The sequence below is a fragment of the Phacochoerus africanus genome, chromosome 4, assembly GCF_016906955.1.
Source record: "Phacochoerus africanus isolate WHEZ1 chromosome 4, ROS_Pafr_v1, whole genome shotgun sequence".
In the NCBI taxonomy this organism is placed as follows: Eukaryota; Metazoa; Chordata; class Mammalia; order Artiodactyla; family Suidae; genus Phacochoerus; species Phacochoerus africanus.
Window position 1 is genome coordinate 128033820 of NC_062547.1, and position 23823 is coordinate 128057642.

General features: G+C 44.0%; 1 protein-coding gene across 5 annotated transcripts in view; it reads right to left on the reverse strand.

The window, feature by feature from the left end:
* Nucleotides 1–23823, reverse strand: part of ZNF608 (zinc finger protein 608) — a 113838-nt gene that overhangs the window by 13459 nt on the left and 76556 nt on the right. The gene's annotated exons all lie outside the window — the stretch shown is intronic.

Sequence of the window (23823 nt, forward strand, 5' to 3'; positions counted from 1 at the left end):
ACAGGGAAACAAAATATAACATCCTCTTTATTTCTCTAGAGGACAAGTGCCACATTTTTTTTTTAAACTCACTCTTTTAAAGCATACGTTAAAACACCTAGATTTTGAGACATACATATTTAGGGTAATGAAATAAAGTATTTAAGTCTCCCTTTGTTTCTCTAACATGCCCCTCCCCCGCTTCTTTCTTGGAAACACCAAGGGACAATACTCAAAGTCTATTCCTAGCTGATTTACCCACTAGCTCACTGCCATTTTGAATTCTGCAGAAAACCTGTACTGAATTCCTTTATGTTAAAGGATATTCACAAGGTAAGATTCATTTCCTTGGGAACGTTTTTTAACGGCAGGTAAAAACAGTTGAATAGTTGGGAAGTAGTGGAAAAGAAAACATTTCTTTCAAAAGTCCCCCAAAAGAGACTTGAAAATTGTTTCCCATATGGTCTGCGTTATTATGACTTAGGTGACAGCCGAATCTACTCACTGCATCAATGGGGGAGGGGAGGGGCGGGGCGGAGCGGGGTGGGGTGGGGTGGGGGGGTGGGGGGGCAGTTAGCAGGAAGCAAAGTAAGCATTTCCTCAAGTCACAGTTGATTCCATTCTAATTCTTTCAGGGAAAAAAAATTCAAGCCATGGAGTATAAAAATTCATATTGAGATGAGAATCAATTGTAATTAGGCATTTGGTCAAAATGTGCACAAGACAGAACAATTGGAGGAAAGGATTCTTTATGAGCACATCCCTTCAGGAAAAGGGAGGGGGTAGGAGACAAGGCGAAGGGGAAGATGGAGCTGGTTTTCTCATCATCTGCTCTCTGGGGCACTGTGTGTGGTGTCAAAGACCTTTGCAGCTGCTTAAAATTCTTTAGCATGTCAGCTATATTTACAGTGCTGGAATATATCTGTATTGCCAGAAGGTTACTGCATTTTAGTTTTAGATGCAATAGGCTGAATCACAGCATTCCAGAGTCCCTGATGTAGCACAAATGTATAATTAAAACTGCTTGAAAGGAAACATGAAAGAAACAACAAACCCTCCATTCTTACAGTAATAAAATTAAAAACAGGAAAAGTCTGCACAGACACTTAACATTTGTCTGCAGTGAAAGGCTTTTGTTATTGCTTTTCCCCTAAGGGTTTCGCGTTTCCAGCAAACGTTGCCCTCCGATTGGCCGGCGCCTGCTGGGAACGCCGGCGCCTGATTGGCTGGGCTGAGGGCGGCCACCCGGAGCAGCAGGCAGCCGCGGGGGATAAAGGAGCATCGCTAGGGGAAGAGGCGGCGGCTGCAGTGGCCGGCCGGCCGAGAGGTGGGGGCGTGTTTCCCAAGCAGGGGTTCTCTTGGGGACAGAGGGCTGCCCGGCTCGGTAAATCAACGTCCGCTGGTCTTTGTGATGAAAAGCTACTGTCCGTGTGACTGTGCTGGGTTTCCCACCATGAGCCACGCTGCGCAGTTCCACGTTGCACACCAGCCCGCCCACAAACCCTCAGCATCGAATTCCAGGTCTTGGAATAGGACAAAGGGAAACGTGGGGGCTGGCGAGAAGGGCAGGACCCCCACACGCATTTAATCATTCGTTATGTGGGGTTTACCACGTGAAACTGTCAGGTCACATAGGCAAAACATAAGTTGTAACTTCCACGCTGCAGAGCTATTCACCATCGCAGGATAGGATTTCTAGAAGCCACAAGAGCATACCTCTAATCTAAGTACAAGTGATATTATTATAATCACCATCATTGTTATTAGCACTTGGTGGGAATAAAATCCTTAAAAAAAAAAAAAGCCATTTTCAACTTATAATTTTCCTAGTATCCCTTCATATTAACAAAAACAAACAAAAAAACCCAACTCCACTCCCAGGAAGATTTTGAATAGTTTCTCTGATTAAATGTGTGTGCTTGGTCTATTTTTCTGTATATGCATAATCCACATCACAATGTCACCAAATGTTATCTGCCTAGAATTCACATGTGAATATACGCATGCACATGTTTACATGGCCAGGCCAAATCTGCTGTGTTGGAATGACGCTTAAGGAATGCTTCTCATATAAACTACAAAGTGTATTGTTTCTCCATTAGGAAGTCTATGTTGAGACAACATCCTATTGTGTGGGGCCAAGTACAAAGGTAGCAGTTAGCTCTATAAGATATAATCGGCTGATTTTGCGGCAGCCTCAACATCATGAACACTTTCTGATGCATGGCGATATAAAGCACACCATGCTTTTTTAAAGGCATTAATGCCCAACACTAAAGTTAGTCCTTTAAAAGTCTAAATTTGAAGTTCGTAAGTCTAGGCATAGTTATTTTTCTCGCTTATCATATATAAACTAAAAATAAATTACGTTTATTCCAAAAAGATTTACCTATTTCGGAGTTCCCGTAGTGGCTCAGTGGTTAACGAATCCGACTAGAAACCATGAGGTTGTGGGTTCGATCCCTGGCCTTGCTCAGTGGGTTAGGGATCCAGCATTGCTGTGAGCTGTGGTGTAGGTTGCAGATGCGACTCGGATCCTGCGTTGCTGTGGCTCTAGTGCAGGCCAGCGGCTACAGCTCTGATTCAGCCCCTAGCCTGGGAACCTCCATATGCCATGGGAGCGGCCCAAGAAATGGCAAAAAAAAAAAAAAAAGATTTACCTATTCTTTTACTTTTATTTACTTTTTCTTCACATTAATTCTTTCAAACATCTGGCCAATGAGCAAAGTACTGGGGACATTCTATAACAAGTTCTTTTCGTCTTTATCTTCTCAAGTATCCTACCAGATTTATTATCTTCCCTTTCCACCTACAGACTGGGCATAGTCTTTCTCAAAATGCTAATCATGCCTGCCCTGTCACATTTTATATTTGAAAAATATCTGAAGATTAATACCAATAAAGTAAGAATACACCCGAAGAGAGCAGTGAATGATTTGTGTGCTCACTATACAGTTTTCTTCTTTGTATTAAAGCTATGTCTTAGAAACTGATACATAATCTAAGTTGCCACCCCCACAAAGCATAATACCTTCAGGACACTTAATCCACATTCACAGCTTGCTAACTCTTATTTCCTCTTGTCAATACTTAGCAGTTAGGTGTTCCCAAAGAGGTGGTCAGGCCTGTTAAGCATTTACTATGCATCTACAGGGTATGCAACTCAAGGAACCTATTTGGTGCTACAGAATCCACCACGTTTTGCCTGTAACTCCACCCAAACTCTATACTTTTTAAGAGTCTGCAAACTTGTAATAGAAGACAGGCATACCCTGTATTCCAGAAGTGGAAGTACAGTTTGCCCATATTACCCATACCAGGGCATAGGTCCTTTCGTCCATCTCACGAAACGAGACCCAGAGGCTTTCACAGTACCTTCCCTGCCCATCACCCCTGCTCAGAGAGGCTTAGGCGACTAGGCACCTACACCAGTAAACCTAATCCTGGTCCCATCTGACTTTTCCAATGAGGGGCAACTGAAGCAGAGGTAACTAAACATAGACTTGCTTTAGGAATCTGAGCTAGTTAAGAGAGAAAGGAAAGTTAATAATTAAGAGTAGAAACCCGTAGGTCACAAGGGACCAAAGGCTGAGAGGACTACCATGGGTACAAAGATCTAAGAGCTATTAAACAGAGTCAAGGCATTGCTGCAAGGTCCACACACCCTTCTGCTTCCTCCTGATGGGGCTATGGGGGGCTCTCACCAGTACCCAGGACTGCCCTTGTTATTTGCCAGTCATCTGCTTAAAAGGTTGTTCCAGGTTCTGAACGAAAATCTGGCTGAATACCTAGGTCCTGGCTGTGCCTTCTGATACCCTGCAGATAGTTCGTGTAACAGCCTTTCCCCCAATCAAGGACAACAACCATGTCACCTCCAGGTGCCCTCCTTTGTGCCCTCCAGCATAAACAAGTTTCCACCAGCACTCTTTTTATTTTTTTTCTTTGCTTGAAGTACAGTTTATTTACAATGTTGTGTTAATTTTGGCCATACAGCAAAGTGATTCTTGAGATCACACTTTTAATTCTCCTGGAAAATAAACAAACCAAAAAACCCTTCAAGACAGCCGCATCCAAGTCCCCAAGGCAGTTAAAGACCCCTCATGAATGGGGATCAAACAAAGCCCAAGTCTCACATTATGTCTTCCATGACTCCTTTCCAGATACACGCAGCATGCACACCACCAAAAAATGGCCATTCCCTCCCGGGTTCCCCCTGTTCTCCACACATCTTCTCCCCAAGGGCTGTGCCCCAGAGTTCATGGTTTCCCTCTGAGTCCACAGCTAGACGTTTTCTCCGCTTCCCTCCCTGTCACACATGGCTGTGTCCCTCAGTTCTGGGAAAGGCCAGTGAACCGACAGGTGCCTATTCTTCTAATCTCTTCCTCTTTCTGGCTGGTTGGGATGGAGACGTCTGTGATCTAAAGCCCACAAGAAGATGGCAGAGTCGCCTTCACCTGGGACCCCATAACGAGGAGAACCCCATCTAACCAGAAGACCGAATTCAGTCTATTAGGTGAGCAGCAAATACACACTTACTGTTTGACCACTGCTGAGACTGTCTTAAAAGCACATGGTCCCTTTAACACCTTACTCCACTCACACACACACAAGAGGCTGGTCTCTTCCATTGAGATGACACTGCTTGAAAACAGGAGCAGTGTCTGCACCCACAGCACCTGTGAGCACGGCGCCCAGCACCCATGGGAGTTCACTCAACACCCAGGAGCTACTAGATGGTGCCAGAAGAGAATCAAAACTTGCATCCTCCTCATTGCCTTCTATTCACTATTACCCTACTTTTTCAGTAAGCATCATCTCCCACTAGCTTACAGACGACAGAAATTCTCCACGGAGAGATTTCGCTCCAAAGATGTTATAAATATGGTTTATGAATTACTGTTTCTGGTATTTGTGAAGATGTTTCCTCAAGAACTGGGCACATGCCTGATTTCCCAGTGGATCAGCATAACTCTGTTTATATTACAGTTTAAAGACTTCTTTCAGAGTCTTTAAAGTGCCTCATCCCTGGGACAGAAGTCTTTGCCAAGCATTGCAAATGCCGAGTTTGGAATCAGACAGAGGGTTTTTTTTCTCTTTTGCACTTTTATTCAGACTGCCACATCTGGACGGACTTGGTGAGCGCTCATGCGGAAAACAGAAACCTCCCTCTAATAACACCGAGATGGAACCCATTTATGCCACGATGCCTTTTGTCTTTTTTTCTTAAGTTTACACATTTGCCTTTTATATTTTTTTTTCTCACAGAAATATTAGGGACAATAAAAATGCCACCATATGCCGTTTCACGAGTACAGGATGAAGTTCATATATTTAGGAGATCGTATTACTCTGTATTTTTTATACAACATGACTATTGTACCAGGTATGATTTATCACCATTCCTCTGTTCTGAACTCCCTCCTATATTCTCTTGCTGTGGTTTGGTTGTTTCCAGTGCTGGTACTTTTAAAAAAGCGGAGTCCTGTATAAGAACACTTGTTCATTTTTCTGACTTCTAACCTTGAGACAGGTCTTTGTTCAAAGGACAAAACCGAGTTTGCTATTAGTCCTGGGCGGGGGGTGGATTTTAAATTCACACCTGGGTTGCCAATGAAGTTCCTGACAGCCGAAAAGCAGAAGGACTCTCTTATTACCTCTGCTGAGGCTACCCGGAACACCAAGACCAGAAAAGTGTTGTCACTTGACCAGAAGATGCAGTGGGTTTTTTGTTTCTTTTTGCTTGCTTTCTTTCTTTCTTTCTTTCTTTCTTTTTTTTTTTTTAAAGGCGCTCTACTGCTGGGCTGGATGTTTGAAGAGTCACTTCAACCACATCCTGTAATCAAACCATCTGGAACACAGGGCTGCGATTAGTCACCCTGAACACTGGGCTTTATCTGAACAAATAGTGTAGGCAGTGGAGTTGGGAGATAGGGCGGCACTAACAAGGGGAGTGTAATGAAACACTCTCGGCCCTAGTGTGCCGCCACCCCAGTCATAAACCCCAGAGACACACCACGCTGGTGTTAATGCACTGCTTTAGGGAAGCACAGGGAGCTTACAGATTAAAGGACTGAAGGGCTAAAAATTGCTGGTTTGGAGAGAGGTTCTCTGTCAGCGGCTGGAAACTGTTGGCACCACTCTATCTACGTTAATTATAATCTCTCTGATGACAGTTCAGCATTCCGGGTAGGATCTGGTGTTCTTTTTAGGACTTTTAGGAACAGGGTTCGTTTATGGGAGGATAGTTTGCTGGGGGATAATCTGGACACTGAGACATGACTCTTCGGTTCATCTCCAGCCTGTCCATAAATGACAAAAAAAAAGGTCTTAACCCAAATAAATAAATATGCTAAACCAATACCCAAAAGCAATGGGAGAATGCTGTTCTAATCTACAGGGCAAAAGACGGTACTCTTTCTTACTTGACTGTGCTTATCTCTTTCAAAAGAACATCTCCAAAATACAATCTATGGAAATCTTTTTTTTAAAAAAAGGCCTGAAAGGATTTTCCCTCCTAAATATCCTGAATAAGCCCCAAAAGGAGGCAGGGGGGAGTGGTTAAAAACCTGGCTAAAGAAAGCTTGTTTCCCCATGGGCCTTATGGTTTAATACACAAAAGAACACAGAGCTACTTCCATCACTGTCACCTCCCCCTCAGCCTTTGTTCTGAGGCCTGATGAGCTGTATTGATTTGGGAAAATCATTGAGCTTCTTGGAAAACTAGACTCTCGCTTATTCACTGCCATCTATTTCTTTCCCGTGAAGACAGGTGGTCGATATCCAGTTGACTGGGCAGCGCAAAGAAGCTCTCGCTGCTTTTCTTTTCTCGCTTCCCTAGTAACATTATCCTGCCCCGCTTCTAGAAAATACAATGGCCTGTGAAGACGTCTTGCGGGGAAAAAGAGGGAACAGGAATAAGGCTTGTATAAGGCACCTCCAGGAACACAGACATGCTGCCCCACACACGGGCAGGGGAGCCTGCACCACACACGTGGATGGGGACAGTACTGTCACTGACCAAGGATCTGACACAAGGCTCAGCATCCATGAAAAGTGTGATAGCCCAAGATACAACTTAAAAAATAAAAATAAAAAAAGGTCACTAGAACTCAAATAACACTAACGAAAAAGAGGCTTTACTTCTTTTAAATAATCAGTACTGATATTTTAGCAAGGTTCATAGTTCACGGGTATCATTATAGACATTTTGGGGTACAAATAGTATAATGGAAAAAAAAATCACATGGAGATCTTTAGGAAGTAATTTTAAACATGATCAGTAACATAAAACAAATTGCTTTTAAGTTAGGCTAGGTTTTTTTGGGGAGGTTGGGGGGAATATATATATTTATATAAATATATTTCAATAAAATACAGCAGCCCATTCACACCACAGCATGTAGCCATATTGCTTAGGCAGTGTCTCCACTCACTTCTGTGCAGAGTCCCCATCTGGGGACAGACAGCAGGACAAGTTTAAAGTGATACTGTTATTGGGGGGATGGAGGGAGAGAACGAGTCTCCTGAACCTGCCTCAACAAGGGCACGGACACTTAGCCAGGTTGCGTCAAAAGCCACCTCTGTGCACCCAAGAGGATGCTTTTCAGATTGTGATCCATTAAGACTCGGCCCAAACCTAACAGGTAAAAGTTAATGGATGAAGGAGGGGAGGAGGCAGAAAGGGAGGAAGACAGAAGAGACGCAACAGAAAACACAGTCTCAGAAACAGACATTTGGAGCAATTTAAATGCATTAACTGAACAGGAACATGTGCAGAGTACATGTTCGTAGGTACACATTTGTACAAAGAGGTTTCATTTCTTGTCTTTGATGGAATGTTTCAGGAAGGTGTGCCTTGAGGCTTGATAACACGGAGATAGGCAACGGCACCATTCTGGTTTCTGGGGCAAAGTTCTAAATTCGTATTTTCTCCTGCTCCTTCACAGGCACGCATTAGTGTACATGAAATCAGATGCACTTAGATGAATGGTTTCCAGGGCCAGCAGGTTCCTCAGGCCCTCTCTCTCTCTCTCTCTCTTTTTTTTTTTTTTTTTTGTGGCACCATTTCCTCACTAGAGTAGCAGAATGATTTCTCATCCCCTGGCCCCCTTTTCTTTTCTCCCTGGGAAGACGAGGATTCAATGCCAACAGTAACAGAATGGACTCGCCTCCCCCAGTCCAGTCTGACAAGCTTTAATTATTAGCTCGTTAGGAGATCATTTTTTTCCCCTCCCTTTAAATACAAGCATTCAAAAGTTTGAGAAAGTTATTTGATAAGCATTTACTGAAGTTAGCCTGTCAAACGCCATGATAATGACACGGTTGTTGCTTTCTTACCTCCTGATACAACGTTCCTTTAAGAGTGTTATTCTAGAAGACAGCTCTGTACCAGGGGCCCCTGGCAGCCAAGAGACAGCCAAGATCCCCCAGTAGGAGAGGAAAACCACCTCTACACGCTCCCACTTTTAGCCTCGCATGCCACTGAAGATAAGCAACTGAAAGAATGCAGGCCTTTCAAATCATCAGGTCCAGTCGTTTCCTGCACTTAATGTTAACTACAGGATCTTTTCAGCTAACCACGTCTACAGCCAGGATATCTCCACAATGCTGTTTCTTCAACTTGAAAACCAGAGAATAGTAAAACCAGACCAAAAATATCCTGAAGGCACAAAGTCCCCCCTATACCACTGCCCCTAAAAGCAAGTACCCTGGGGGGCAAAGGGGGAAAAAGGCACAGGAAGCCATGAATGTGTCAAGTCATTTAGCAGATACCCGTCTCCCACCCCGACCCCCCTCCCACACCCCACCCATTCCAAGTGAGGCAGAAGTCTGTTTCTTGCCCACTGCTCCCCCTCTGGTGGAAGCAGCGGAGGCAAAGTAACTGTAAGATGAATGAAACTGAGAGATACAAAGGAAATAAAATCTAAGACTGAAAACCCTCACAGACTTGGGGGAGGGGGTAGACTTGCGAAAGAGAAGATGAAGGTATCAGTTCACTCAACACCTCTCCTCATCTGTCTTCCTCACGAACCTCTTGGAGAGCCATCCAGGTGGGAGATGAGCTGTTTAGATTGAGATGCTAGTGCACAGCTTGTCAGAATCTGCGTAACACAACTCTAGATTTCAGGACTGCGTTTTTAAAGTCATTTCCTACCATCCTCAGTCCTTGAGCTACAAGGAGACAGTGGGAAGCAATTGACAATTATACTCACATCAAAAAGCTGCTACTGATGCATGTATCTCCCTGGGACTGAAGAGCCAGGCTTCATATAAATTATGATGCTTTATTTAAAGCCAGAGCGCTTATTTGCTTTTGTGCCAGCTCTGGGCCCCTTTCATCTGCAGCTCTACCGGGCCCAGGAGAGCACACATTCCTACAGCTCTGCTGGCCACCAGCTGTGTCCCTGTAAATCATAAAACCTCTGAACAAGCCATTCTTTACAAAGGCCAACAGCATTTACTGGAAATGATCACTCTGCTATTATTCCACTTGCTGAAATTTAAAATAGCAATTTACAACAGCAGCTGAAAAAGAGGAACTGCCTCTCAACCGTGTGTGCGCATGTGTTTGTGTGTGTCAATAGAAGGCTCTGCATGTGTAGGGCATGAATTTTGTGGGGTTTTTTTTCTTTTCCTGGCCGCACCCGTAGCATGTGGAAATTCCCGGACCAGGGATGGAACCTGTGCCACCGCTGCGACCTGTGTCCTAGCTGCAGCCATTTGGGATGCTTAACCTGCTGCAGCACAAGGGAATGTCCCAAAGGGGTGTAATTTTATGTGTCACCTAAAATTCACCATCTTTGCATATCTAGAAAGGAAACAAGGAATGCAGATCTCAGAGAAAACGAGAATCTGCACTCTCACAATGAAAGGCAATGAGATGGATGAGATTTCTGCCGTTGGGGGGACCCTCCCTCTCACCTGGGGGTGGCCATGCCCAGCAAGCAGCGTGGGAGGTAGTTCGCATCCTCTGCTTAGTGAAGCCACAGAGTTATGGCTCAGGCTCGGAACTTAATTTAAAAAAAAAAAAAAAAAAAAACGGAAGGAATTTAAGTTTAATCAAGCTCAGTCTGCAGTGGAATTTCTTCAAGGACCAGACAAGGGAAGAAAGAATAAGAGTGCCTGGGGATTGAAGAGAACAGCCTAAGCCCCTGAAGAGATGGCTCCGGAGACAGACCCACAGGGCTCAAAGCCTGCTTCTTAGCTGTTTCACCTTGAACTGCACTTTTCTGAGCTTCAGTTTCCCTATCTATTAAGTAGGGAAAATATGACTATCAAAGAAGGTGTCATTTATGGAAGCAGTTAACCTGGGTAGTATCACAAAATAGTCACTCAGCAAATGGACTTTGTCTTCCTCACCTCTTTGCCTCTCTTATGACCTGGGTCCACCAGCCGAAGGAGGCAGGGAGATGCCCAAATACTAAGAATTCCCAGTGCCACAAAACAACCAGCAGCAGGCAAGCCTTCCTTCGTGACTTCTAGGTAAAGCATCCTCAGATACGGGCACCTACACTCATCATTCTATATTCTTGGTGACCGGGCTTATTGTAATGATTCTCTTAGAGTCTCAGGAGCTACAAATTCCAACGTTAAGGACCATTATTACTTCTATACCCACCACCACCAATTTCTTCTTCTTCTTCTTTTTTTTTTCTCTTTTACTCTTTAGGGCCGCACCCACAGCCTATGGAGGTTCCCAGGCTAGGGGACGAATCAGAGCTGCAGCCACTTGCCTACACCACAGCAACACAAGCTCCGAGCCGCATCTGTGGCCTACACCACAGCTCACGGCAACGGCAACACCGGATCCCTAACCCACTGAGCGAGGCCAGGGATTGAACCCACATCCTCATGGGTACTAGTTGGATGGGTTCCTTAGCTGCTGAGCCAAGACAGGAACTCCGCCCACCACCAGTTTCAACCAATGAAAAGGCACCGTCCAAGAGAAAAGCCACTGAGGAATGCAGTTCTCAATCTCTGAGCCCTCCTCTCTGGATGTTGGGGGGTAAGGAACCCTCACGTTTCAGGAACAGCAAAATGCACAGCTGACATTGGTCTCAATGACTGAAAAGCAAAATCCAAGGTCCCCAATACCTGGACAAGAGAAATTAGAAGGCTCTTCTCTTGGCGGGCAGGCAGGGGGTTACTGGCAAACTCATCAGCTGCCCAGACCGGTTTCCCCAACAAGGATCCGAGGCCGCCTTCCCATCCTCCCCCACCCCACATTCCAAAGTTCTTACCTTTCAGGGAAGAAAACAGCCCCACAGAGTTACAAGTATTTCAATAACGTGCTTGGAGACCAGCTCTTTTCTGTAAACAAGCCTAATGAAGCGTGACTAATAGTGCTCGCGGAGCTCGCAGAGCGCAGGGAAAAGGGCCTTTGTTAGCACTTACTGGAGCAAGCCATCATTTTGCTGGAGCAGAACAAAACTTAGCTGGTTATTGATTGACCAGCCTCGGTCAGTGTGGCAGCTTGGCTGTCTATTTCTATCTACCGTGTGTATACACACATGTGTCTATGTGGACGCAGAGATGCTGCCTACACACACTCCCGCATACACAGCCCCCTCAGCGAACTCGGGGTGACATGTCCCGGCAAACCGGCTGAAGGTCTCCAGGGCTCCAACTGAAACCTAACGCCTCTCTGATAATGGGCCTCTCTTCCCATCCTTGATGGGACCTCACATTACTCTCCCTGTTCTCAGTACCACCAGCCCCAATTCCAGAGCCTGTAAACCGACACCCGCGGTGCACGCTTCATTAGTTTCCAAAGTCACTAGGGTTACATCCTAGAGGTGATTTACTTTGGGGTTTAAGACCTTCCAAACAGCTGCTGGTTCCTTGCCCCCATTCACCTATTGATTCCGGAATTCCTGCAATCTAAGCTGCAGGGGATACATGCTAAATAAAAATCCCATGTTGACTGCAATTCTCCAAGTCTGCCTCAAGTGCTACTAATACACTGATGGTAGCAGGAAGCTCTGACGTGGACCCCAACGTCTCTTTTGGACCCACAAGACTTCAAGTCAAAACTTGCCTTCCTTGTGACTCTGAGCACAAATTTCCGTATAAATTATTGACTGCACTTTGGCCTCATCTGAAACATTACCCCGCAGGCTGATAAGTTCTGACCCCAGGTGGCACATCAAGCCTCTCAGAAGAGGCTGCAGCGTCAGTGCTTTGCGCTGGGGACTAAGGCGTGAGAGCCAATCCATCAGGCGCTCTGACAGCTTTTCGGCCTCCGAGCCTTAGGCCCAAGTCAACCTCCAAGACTCTCATTGTTCTCATTATTCTCTTCTTCTCTGGTCTGATGAAGTTAGGGTTAAGTCCAAGGCTTCAGGGAGAGAGAAAGGCTATTGTTAGTAACTCAGTCTTTATTGACTCTGACCTGCAGGGCAGCCAGCTTGAAGTCTTTTCCAGAAAGTAATGCACTGTTAATTGCTGCTCATCATCGGGGGTGTGTTTTATACACCTCTTTTCAACAGAGAGAAGACCTGACTCAACATTTAACATCTTTTCAGGTTGCCTTGTAATCCTCCAAAGAGTGGAAACATACATCTGTGCACGCGCACACACACGTTACACACCCACACCCACACGCAGGACCCAAATCTGATTTGTATCCACCACAGACCCTGAATAGCGAGTTCTAATACCAACTCAAACACCGGCTGTTTGGCGGAACCACGCTAATACTTAGGAGGTGGCATATGGAACATCAAATAAATATTTTTTTCAAGGCAAATATCTGTACAGATTAGTACACGGGAAGAATGGATGGAGAAATGAGGTCGAAACATATTTTCTTCTGGTGTCCTTTGCTTAAAAAAGCTACAGATCTGTTTCAGCTGAAACTGGTAGATTTGTGAGCTGCTAGCAGCAGACCGGATGGCCTCAGGGTGAAGGTACGAAATTCCACTCCAGCTTCCTTTGAGGAATGCAGCCCTCTAAAGAGGCTGCAGAATTACTGGTCCAAAAGAAAAAAATGAGGCAAACCATGCCTTTCTTGCTCAAACAGGCCTCCTGGGGACAGAGGAGAGGAAGGTGGTGGCCAGGTCGGTCCCTCAAGTGCACTGGGTCCCTCAGGCACTCAGACCAAGCCAGCCGCACAGTAAGGCCCCACCCAAACCTGCTCAAATTGTTACCCAACAGCCTAGAGTCTGAATGCTGTCACACTGTTGACAGGGTAGAAATCAAATTTCTACCATACAGAAAAAAAAGCAAAAAAAGGCTATGGCTTGGTGTTTTACTTAGCTTTTGATTTAGAGATTCTGGGTCACAAAATTCTACCACCTTTAGCCACGGGATAGACTATGCTGTTTTATGTAGCATATCACTATATATGAATTAGTACCTAGAAATGCATGCATGTTTTTTCAAGTGAGTCAAGGGAAAGCTCTTTTTTCAGTTCAGTTCTGCTCCATTTGTGTGTTTGATGGTATACTGACCTCAAGATACGTGGATGTAATAACGAGATTTGATGAGCTTTCCCAAAAGGTAAGAGTTAAAGAGATCAAAGTCTCGTGGTGCCTCAGACTACATATTCTGGTGCCATTCGCGTTCAACTCAACTTTAAAATTAAATCAGACTTTTCTAATTCAACCAAGAATGCCTGGTCAAAGCACATTAAACTCACAAATATCACTGGCTACCGTGGCCCACAACAGTACTTTTGGGAAAGTACGCAAAACAAAACTGCGTGGGCAGCCCGTTCTCATATAAGAGGTCTTCCCTGAGTGGTCCTTTGTCTCACGGCCCAGAAATAAGTGACGAAAAGATTCAGAGAAACACCAACTAAAATATTCAAGTAGCTGCTGGATCTAAGGACAGACTACAAATTCTAAGTCTCGAGTTACGATAAAGATGAAAGCTTGTGCAAGGGACCAAATTAGTCGCTAACACGTTGAAGGCTCTGGACACACTGAGCTCCAGATTTGCTCCCGGAATCTTGGTATAGTTGAATTTGAGGTCTCCGCTGAAGCTGCAAAGACGGCAATCCGAAACTAATAAGCACTAATTTTACACAACAGGCAGTTATTAACATGTGTGTTACTGTTATAAATGTAAGAACGTTGACTGAGTGCTTTACTTAGGTGGAGGTCAGCAGGAAAAGTGTTTGTACACAGATTATCTCATTTATTTCTCAACGCCTACATGCCAGCTTTTCTAAATTATTACTATTTTACCGACGAGCACTATTAACAGTATGAAAGTTTAACGGACTGACTCGCCCTCGGTGAAAAAGTCAGATTTGACCCCAGGCAGGCTGACTTTTGACAGCACACTGCTCAAGGCACAGTAGAAGTTTACAGGAACACGACCTCACTGACAACCCAGTGTCATGACGGACCTCCACACGCATGGATGGGGAAGATCAGAGTGACTCAGGTGAGGATCAGTGGTGTGCTGGGAGTCCTGAGACCCCAGGATGGCCTGCATCTCTTCCCAGCTTCATGTCAGGCAGCACATTGAAAAAGCTTGAAATAGAGAACATGGTGAGAACATAGATACTTGATAAACCAGCTAACCCTACACTCCTTCCGCCCCAGCAACTCCCACCCCCAGAGCCGGTGGTTAACTATCCGCCAGCACATCAAGGCTGATGATTCTTGATTTGCTGACCTGTCCTTCCCTCCCACCATGTGCCTGGTCTGAGAAAAGAGTCTGGGAAAAGCGTGGAATCTGGAAACCCTTCTATATGCCAGTTACGTTTACACGGTATAAAACTAATGAAGGATGGGAGGGAGGGAGATGGATGGGGAGTTTGGGGGTAACAGGTGCAAACGCTTACATTTAAAATGGATAAACAGTAAGTTCCTACAGCACAGGGAACTATATCCAATCTCTTGTGATAGACCATAATGGAAAATATATGTGTGTGTGTGTGTGTGTGTGTATGACTGAGTCACTTTGCTGTACAGCAGAAACTGGCACAACATGGTATATCAACTATACCTTCCTTAAAAAAAAAAAAAAAAGTGCCCTTGAAGAAATCAAAAGCAAAACAACTAAGGGATGATTCTAGAACTCACTGTAGACTATAGTTCTAACTTCTTAGAACTTTAGCTCTTGTTTCAAAGGAGTCTAAATCCACACCCCCAGACTTCTGTTTAAGCATTCCCATCTAATCAGGTCATCAAGTCATGCCTATTTTGACAACTAATTCCTGACTCCATCCCCCCCTCCTCTTCGTCCATACCGCTGTCCAGTCAGGCCTTGGTGACCTTTCTACTCTCCCCTTACCTCTCCTCTGTCTCTCACCTCAACATGTCTTTAAATGTCCCTGGCCCCCAACAGGTCACTTCATGCTTTGTGCCTACCTTTTTTTGCCTGGAGAACCCGAACCTGCCTTAATTTTTGGAGCCCAAGTTCAGGTGCCTGAAGGCTAGGACACCCTGAGGCTGCTTGACTGTGGCTGTAGGTATTTCTATCAAAGAACTGACCACGACATTCAGGATGCCTGGTTTGCACCTGTTTCCCTCTCAGACAGATTAAATACAGTCTCTTTCAAAGTGCCTGGCAAAAAAATAGGTACTCGATAAGAGGGTTTTTGTTTTAGGCCAAATGAAATATTGAAATGAATAAAAGCATAAAAGAACCCCTGTATTATAATTACATACACAAATTAAAACATAAAAGTGCAAAGTGTGAAGCTGAGCACGATTCATCACCTGATTCTATTTCCTAAGTGAAGAAGTCCATATTAGTTGATTCTTTCCATTTTTAAAATAGCTCGATGATAATACATATGTAAACAACTTGGCTTTATGTGTGTTCCATTTTTCATTAGAAATTTTTGTGAACTGGAGTTCTAGTTGTGGCACAACAGAAACAAATCCAACTAGTAACCATGAGGTTGCAGGTTCCATCCCTGGCCTCCCTCAGTAGGTTAAAGATCCGGCATTGCCGTGAGCTGTTGTTTAGGTCACAGAATCGGCTTGGATCCTGCGTTGCTGTGGCTTTGGCGTAAGCCAGCAGCTATAGCTCCGATTCAACCCCTAGCCTGGAAACCTCCATATGCCAAGGGTGTGACCCTAAAAAGCAAAAACAGAGAAATTTTTGTGAATTAAGTACTCTTATGAGAAACCAAGTACTAAGTACTGTTAGGAGAAACGAAGAACTAAGTACTCTTAAATCAGGAAACTTCCCCTTTGGGATTTTAAAAGCCATCCACTTTTACTGAACTATTGCAAAAGCCACTGATGAAGTACATTTGTTGTTTACCTGACGCATATGCTCTCAACACAGACCAGAGCCCACCCAGCCCTGGCAGATGCACTGAGTGAACCGTCAGGCACAGCCGATCTCCCTGGAGCTTGCCACTGCTTCTTCTCCCAGACTCTGGGTCCCAAAGAGAGATGTGCCATTGCTTAAATGAATCTTAAGATGTAATAGATGAAGGTAATAAAGAAAACAGAGCTTTTATAAAAGAGACTCAACAGAGCAGAGAGCTCACTCTCCATAATGGGACGTATGCTGGTGCGTCCTCAGTGGCTGCGTGTATCAAAGGGAAATAGACAATGAAGCTTAGGAAGCATGAAATGACAGCCTTCTTTGCCTTTCAGGGAACGTAAATTTTATTTGCGGAATGTAAATCTTCGAGCCATGGTTTTCAATCTGCATGTGTGATCACCAGAAATTGATTTCAAGGAGATAGGCAATTACTTAACTTACTGCTCAGCAATGCAAATCCCAGGTTACACATTCATGATTATTACCAGTGGAAGATGCAGGTGATGTTTTGAGTGATGCTTTCCAGGTGCTGGAACAGGCACCGGTGGGTGGGTGTGTGGCATGCTAACTGGAAGTGGTACACGCATCACTTGTCTCCCACAAGTGGCCCGTGACTTCTAATAGGGACTTTCTTGGTGCCCACTGAAACGCGAGTTGATGATTTTCTTTTCCAGTGTGCTTTTGGAGACCTCATACACTCCCAATATAAATGTCACATCCTTAGGCCACTAGGAGTCTGTTCCTGGCTCCTCATCAAGGAAGGAGATGGAGAGGACACCAACCACTTCCACATTCTTGCCCTGACAATATAGTAAAGGCACTTCCCCCCCCCCCAGAAGATTGGTAACTCATTTTGACTAGTCACTTCATAACTCAAATGATCAAAATCCAGATTGGGTTTGCTGGGTGTGTTGTGATCTGCTCATCAAATGGTGGCATTTAATGTTTAATTCTAGCTAATGAAAGTAGCCTAATTTTATGTGAAGGCGTATTTTTAAATAGAAATCTGGTACATATATGTAAATCGCAGTGCGCAGGCCAAACATTCTGCAAAGTAGAAGAACAAAAACTAAAATGAAACCTCTCAAAATTGCTATTCTAAAATAAAACGGCCCTAACAGCAACACTATAAATGGCAGTAATTGACACAAGAGTAAATATGGTCAAGCTAAGAGCCCAGGGTGTTCTGGGGAGAGGGGATGACAGACATGTCAACTTGCGTTCACTTCATGTAAATTAGCAATTCAATGGAGAGTAAAAAGTAAAACGCCTGACCCCTGAGTGCATGAGGTATTTAGGATGAATCCTTCAAGATAATTTCCTCTTAGGGTGCATTCACAATCCCAGAGAAAAGAAACATAAAAAAAGAAATTTACTGACACGGGTTTGGAGGGATGGGAAGGGGACAATAAATATTTGCACGCGAAGCACCATCATTCCCAGGGCCATGTCTTCCACATCTTGTCCTGTCCTTTCCCTTCCCCATGACCCAGAAGAAAGCTGTGTCTGAAAAGCAGTCAAACTGGCCTCCCGGGAACAGGCATTTGTCACCACAGGTCCCAAGATTCATTCCCTGAACACAATCACCTTCCACTGGCACCCAGTGGCCACTTGGGTTGGAAGGCCTTGTGGTCAAGACACCTGCTAGCCTCACGGGGCTGTCGGAAGGGACACACAACGTTCTCCATAATTCTAAGAGCACCTACAAGGGTGAGCGTCTTCTACGTGGAACCCCTCATTTTAAGAACACGCAGGCCGGCGAAACAAGGGTGCACCTGTCTTTGCCTAGAATAAATATTGCAACACTGGGAATCGCACTTTTGTGCGTCCGTTAATTTAATATGTGCATTTTGTGATGAATGTTTCAGGCCCTGTTCGAAACGTCTTACAAGTATTCACTCATTTAATCCTTCTAACAACCCAATGTGTGGAGGGGAGAGAGCCAGATTCTATTTACTTCCATTGTACAAATGACAGACTGGGGAATAAAGCAGGCAGTAAATTCCAGCCCAAGGTCATGTAGGCAGGAAGCTCTGGAGCTGGGAACTGGAGCCCAGAAGGTCTGGCTCCAGTTGGTGACAATGACCCAGCAGCTCCATGGACACTGGGACAAAGAGGATGAACGTACACACTTGGCCCTTGATTCAGTGGGTGTGTCTCTTGCCCTCATTTGTTTCACCCAATAAGCCTCATCATACCCTGCCCTGAATTCCCATAAAATAAACGAATCCAAAAAATCCTGTCATTGTCAAGCCCCAAAGAATAGTGAAGATCCCTTATTCCAAGCTTGCTCTCTCTCTGGAGAAGGAAGCTGAGACCTAGCAGGGGTGTTAAACAGCTGGTCTCAGGGTGAAGGAGAACAGCGCCCAAACCGTCCTTCTCTCTCAGTCATCCCCTGCATCCACATGGAAGAGCCCGAGGCGAGTGGCCACCAGGACACCCGGGGACAGGTTCTCCACGCACTGCCGCTCCGGTGAGCGAGGGGTCCCTTTGGAGCCCATCACACACCCGAGAGAGTCATCATCTTGTTATAACTCCTAGAAGATGGTATATATAGGGTTTCAAGTATAATTTGTAAAAATAATGAATCGCTGTGCTGTCCACCTGAAACTAATATAATACTGTACACCAACTATACCCTCAGGCTTTTTTTTTTTTTTTTTAATAAATAAATAAATAATCAAGGTTCCAATTTTGGAGGAAATAAAGGGCAGGTTTCTGAGCCTGGGTTCCTGGTGAGACTACAGAGAAATCTCTCTCACTCTTTCGCATACACACACACACACACATCCCCTAGAAGATGGTCTATATGGGGTTTCAAACACAGGCTTATCACACTCTAATGTTTTCCCAAAACCTGCAGGATGATACAAATCCCCTCGAGTGCTTATTAAAAATACCGATCCTTAGCTCCACTCCAAGCATGTGAGGTGATTCTTATCAGAGAAACTAGGCCAACAGACTTTAAAGAAAAATGTACATCATACCAAGTAAGATATACATAAACCATGTTGAGTTTTACCAGGAAAGAAGTGGGGGAAAAGGATTTTGATTAATTACTTTCTGACATTCTGGGGTAAGGAGGTATTACGCTATTCCTTTGGGAAAAAGTCACCAAGGAGCCTGGAATGAGGCTGAGAACTTTTTATCTGCCTGAGCCCTTTGACAGGAGTATTAATACAACAGCTTAACTCGGTTTAAAGCAAGAATTATTTCACCGTCCACACTAATCTCTTCTGGCAAGAGGCAGAATTCTGCTCTGGCTACTCACAAAAGATGATGGAGCCCAGCAATCCTTTCTTCATCGAGGGGAATTTGAGGCTTTTCAAAATATTAATATAATCTCACTTATTAAGATAAAACGATGTGCGAAAGCACTGGAAATTCTCACAGTGGATCAGCTATCTATTTTCCTTTGCTTTTTTTTTTTTTTTTAATGGAAAGGATCTATAATTAGGAGTGTCCGTTTTCACATCCTAGCCTAAAATGTTAACATCTTGATATGCTATATAATCATGTGCTCTTTTACCAGAGGTCAAATAAGCAGACAGGTCACTGTACAGATAAAATAAATTGGAGCTTAGAGGCAACACTGATAGCATTGTGAGAGGCAGGATTCTTCTGCCAGGGAAGTATGCCTGAGGGTAGGTGTGCCTGAGGGCAGCTTCTGACTCCACCTACTCACCCTACCTTAAAATTACAGGTAACCAATACCCTCTTCATCAAGTTGATCAAAGCCCCCCCTCCCGCTTTTTTTTCTTTTTTAGGGCTGCACCTGTGGCATATGGAAGTTCTCAGGCTAGGGGTCAAATTGGAGCTGCAGCCGCAGTCACAGCCACAGCAAAGAGGGATCCAAGCCTCGTCTGTGACCTACACCACAGCTCACAGCAACTTGGGATCCTTAACCCACCGAGTGAGATCAGGGATTGAACCCACATCTGTGTGGATGCTACTTGGGTTCATAATCTGCTAAGCCACAACGGGAACTCCAAGCCCTTTCCTTTTAAAAGGATGAGAGAGAGAGGGAGGGAGGCAGGGAGGGAGGGGAAGAGAAAGTAAGAAAAAAGCAAACAAGCTTGCTTTTTCCATACTGCACTACCACAAAAACCTCTTGTGAGGTCTTCAAAAATAACAATTCAGCAAAAAGTAACAGCAGAGCAACCACTGAGTCAGCCCTTATAAGTCCTTTTCAAAAGCTGCTTTCAGTGAATCAGTTTTCAATGTTGTTTCAGTTCTTCTTCGACAGAAAACTTTCTACCCCCGCCCCTTCTCCTTTGGAAATTTGGTAACCATAGTTTCTGTATCCTGCTGAGACTTGATATGTAGAGCTGTATTCTACCTGCTATTAAGCTGCTGATAGCAGTGTTTCTGTTGCAATTTATGAGCAATGTCAGCTGAAGGCAGAGAGTATTGTACACACTGTATTTTCCCAGCTGGAGATCTCCGTGAATGGAAAGCACAAACATGAATACACATGCACTGTGGGCTGGAGGGAATAAAAAGGCAGGGAAAAAAGTCAGCAGGCTAAAATCAGGTGGGTGGTCCTGATTACAAACCAAGTAGATAATAAAATATTCAAAGGAAGCTCCAACTAAATGGTCAGGAAATAGAGATACACAATAGAAAGCGAAGCCCAGAGAAGTCTTTTTTCGGCCTGTGTATCTCTTGCTCCATTCTTAGACTGGTGATGGGCCAAGGCTCACCTCGCCACCTGGGGTTTTCAATAACTTGCCATAATTGAAAAGGTCGTTTGAAACCACAGAAACAAAACCCATTCCACATTAAGTTTCTAATGATGACACCAGCCCACAGTGACTCCAATGGACCCAACTTCCAACCCTGGTTTCAAAATGCCTCTGCTGACACAATACCTCAAGAGTCAAATTTATCTCTTTGCCCTTAATCAAAAAAATATTTTAGAGGAAAACGGAAATTGGGTTTTATTCTTGTGACTTCGCAACAAACACATGGTATCATCCTTCAGCGCCTTTATAGTGGAGCACGCGGAAAAGACAGCTCAACTCATAAAGGGCAAATCCTAGAGAGAAAGAACACATCAACCAGTGAGTCCAGAAATTACGCAGCAAAACTATTTAAAAAAAAAAAAAATCACAAGACTCTTTCCCTAAATACTCTGAGAAATACAACATAACCTCTTAATAATTAACACCTTGTTAAATAAACTTGATTTAATTCGTCCTCGCCTAAATAATATATGGAATGGGTTGTATCCATGGTTCCCACTAGGTTTATGGGGGGAATGTTTTTATAATAACCATACCATGCTCAGACCCCTAAATATTGTAAGTCAGTTGATCTGGGTTTCAGAACTAGCACTTTAAAAACAAAAACAACAACAAACAAAAAAACACGTGATTCTAATATCCTTCTTTCCATGAAAATAATGAATCTCAGAAGAACGTGAGAAGAATCTCAGACAAACTATGCCCTCAATAGTTCCAAGAGGCTAAACTGCCTGGGAAAACTGTCTCCAGGAGTAAAGGAAACATGCACACAAAAATATGTAACTACAAAAAGCAAAAAGGCTCATTCACTTATTTTCACTGGAATAAAGTGTAAGATTTTTCCCAAGGTAACACTGGAAGCGCTCCTCAACCTAGATGTGCAACTGTCTTCCTAATCAGAATTCAAAGTTTTCGATTCAGACACTCATCTCCTGGTACCAACAATATAAAATAAAAATACCAAGCCTGTTGAATCTATCAAGCCCAGAGCTAAATAAAGCAGGAGAAAAGTAATTACCATTTAAATAGCAACATGAAGTTCTTTGAAAGAACAGGCTTTTGATGTTAGCATCTCAAATGCTAAAAGGCAAAAATCTCAGATCATAACATTGTTCAGAGGAAACCCAGAGAAAACAAATATGTCTCCTAAAAAGTTCTTTCATCAAAAGGAAGTGTGAACCCAACTTGTTTATCATAGGCTTATAGTCAGGACATGGCAACAACAACAAAGTTCTACTAAATTAAGGTGACTAAGAAAAGACAAGGAAGGGGAGGTACAATGGACTGGCTTCTAAACTGGCAGAAAAAAAAAAAAAAATATATATATATATATATAACATGCAGTTAATAAATTTCTGGAGTCCCCAATATCCAATGACAGGGCTGTAACTGTAGTGTCTACTGGTCCCCATACACCCAACGCCACTGTCCGTGCAAGCAGAGTTTGTGCATCTTCAAGTGGATTCTGCACAAAGCTGGATGAATGCTCATCATTATTATACTCTTAACCACATGGGGCGGGATATCTTTCTCCTCCAAATGTCTGCAAATCCCTTACAAATGATTAGAAACACCAGACGGTGTGATGTATTATATATACATCTCCAGCTCTTAATTATGGGGCAACTGACTAACTAACCCGTCAGTAGATTAAACAGGCTGCGCATCATTCAGACACTGGAAAACATTCACATTTATCCTCCAACCACAAGAGGTGGTCTTCAGTGTCTCATTTCTAGAGGCTCACACAATGCTTGGCACATTATCAACTGGGAGCAATTTTACTGAAGGTTCCTGGCTTTTCACCTTTGCTTGTTTGTTTGTTTTTAATATAAAAGTGTATTTGATGACCTCCACAAGACCAAATTACGTAAATGAAACAGAGTGAAACACAAACCAGACAAGAGTCTCACGTTTTAAAAAAAGACTGCAGGGTTGGGGGCTTACACTATCCATAAGATGTTTTCATTGGTTGTGGTCTTCATTTATCCATCATATCTGTACTCATTATAATCAACATCTGACAATCTGCCATAGTCCTGTGATCAAATGTTCATCAATGAAAAGGCTTTTTATCTCACAGACTTAGGCAGTGTGTAGTTGGATTATGTAACCACGGACAGAACGCGACTGTTCAATGAAATTACAAAACTGACACATTTGGTTGCTTATGTATGTTTTCCTAAATCTGAAAGACCTGTATTTTCATCACTCAAATATACGACAGTGAGTACCTACAAAGCAGGTTTCTCTGCTCAGAGGAAAACGGAGTCAATTATAAGAAAATCCACCAACAACTCTAACGTTGGGCTGGGGCTTCCCCTCCATTCCGGGCGCAATTCTGGGCGGAGGGGCTCTTCGTTTTAGCACACATTTCACGTAAATCGTACCTTCAGGCAAAGTTGCACAGACCTCTCCTTGGATCCTGCTGCATTCAAGGAACCACATTTGAGCGCACAAGTTCCTCAACTGCTGGATATTAGCATCACCTGAGGGGTGATTTGTTTTGTTTTGTTTTTTGCTTTTTAGGGCAGCATGCATGGCATATGGAGGTTCCCAGGCTAGGGGTCCAACTGGAGCTACAATTGTTAGCCTACACCACAGTCACAGCAATACAGGATCCGAGCCACATCTGCGGCTTAAACCACAGCTCTCACAGCAACGCCGGATCCTTCACCCACTGAGCAAGGCCAGGGATCGAACCCACAACCTCATGGTTCCTAGTCGGATTTGATTCCGCTGTGCCAAAACGGGAACTCCAAGCGGTGATTTTTAAAATCCCAAGGCCCCACCCAATTTAAATGAGAACCTCTGAGAGTGGACCCCAAGTTACCAGCAAGTCCTAATTTCCCTGAGGTGACGCCGA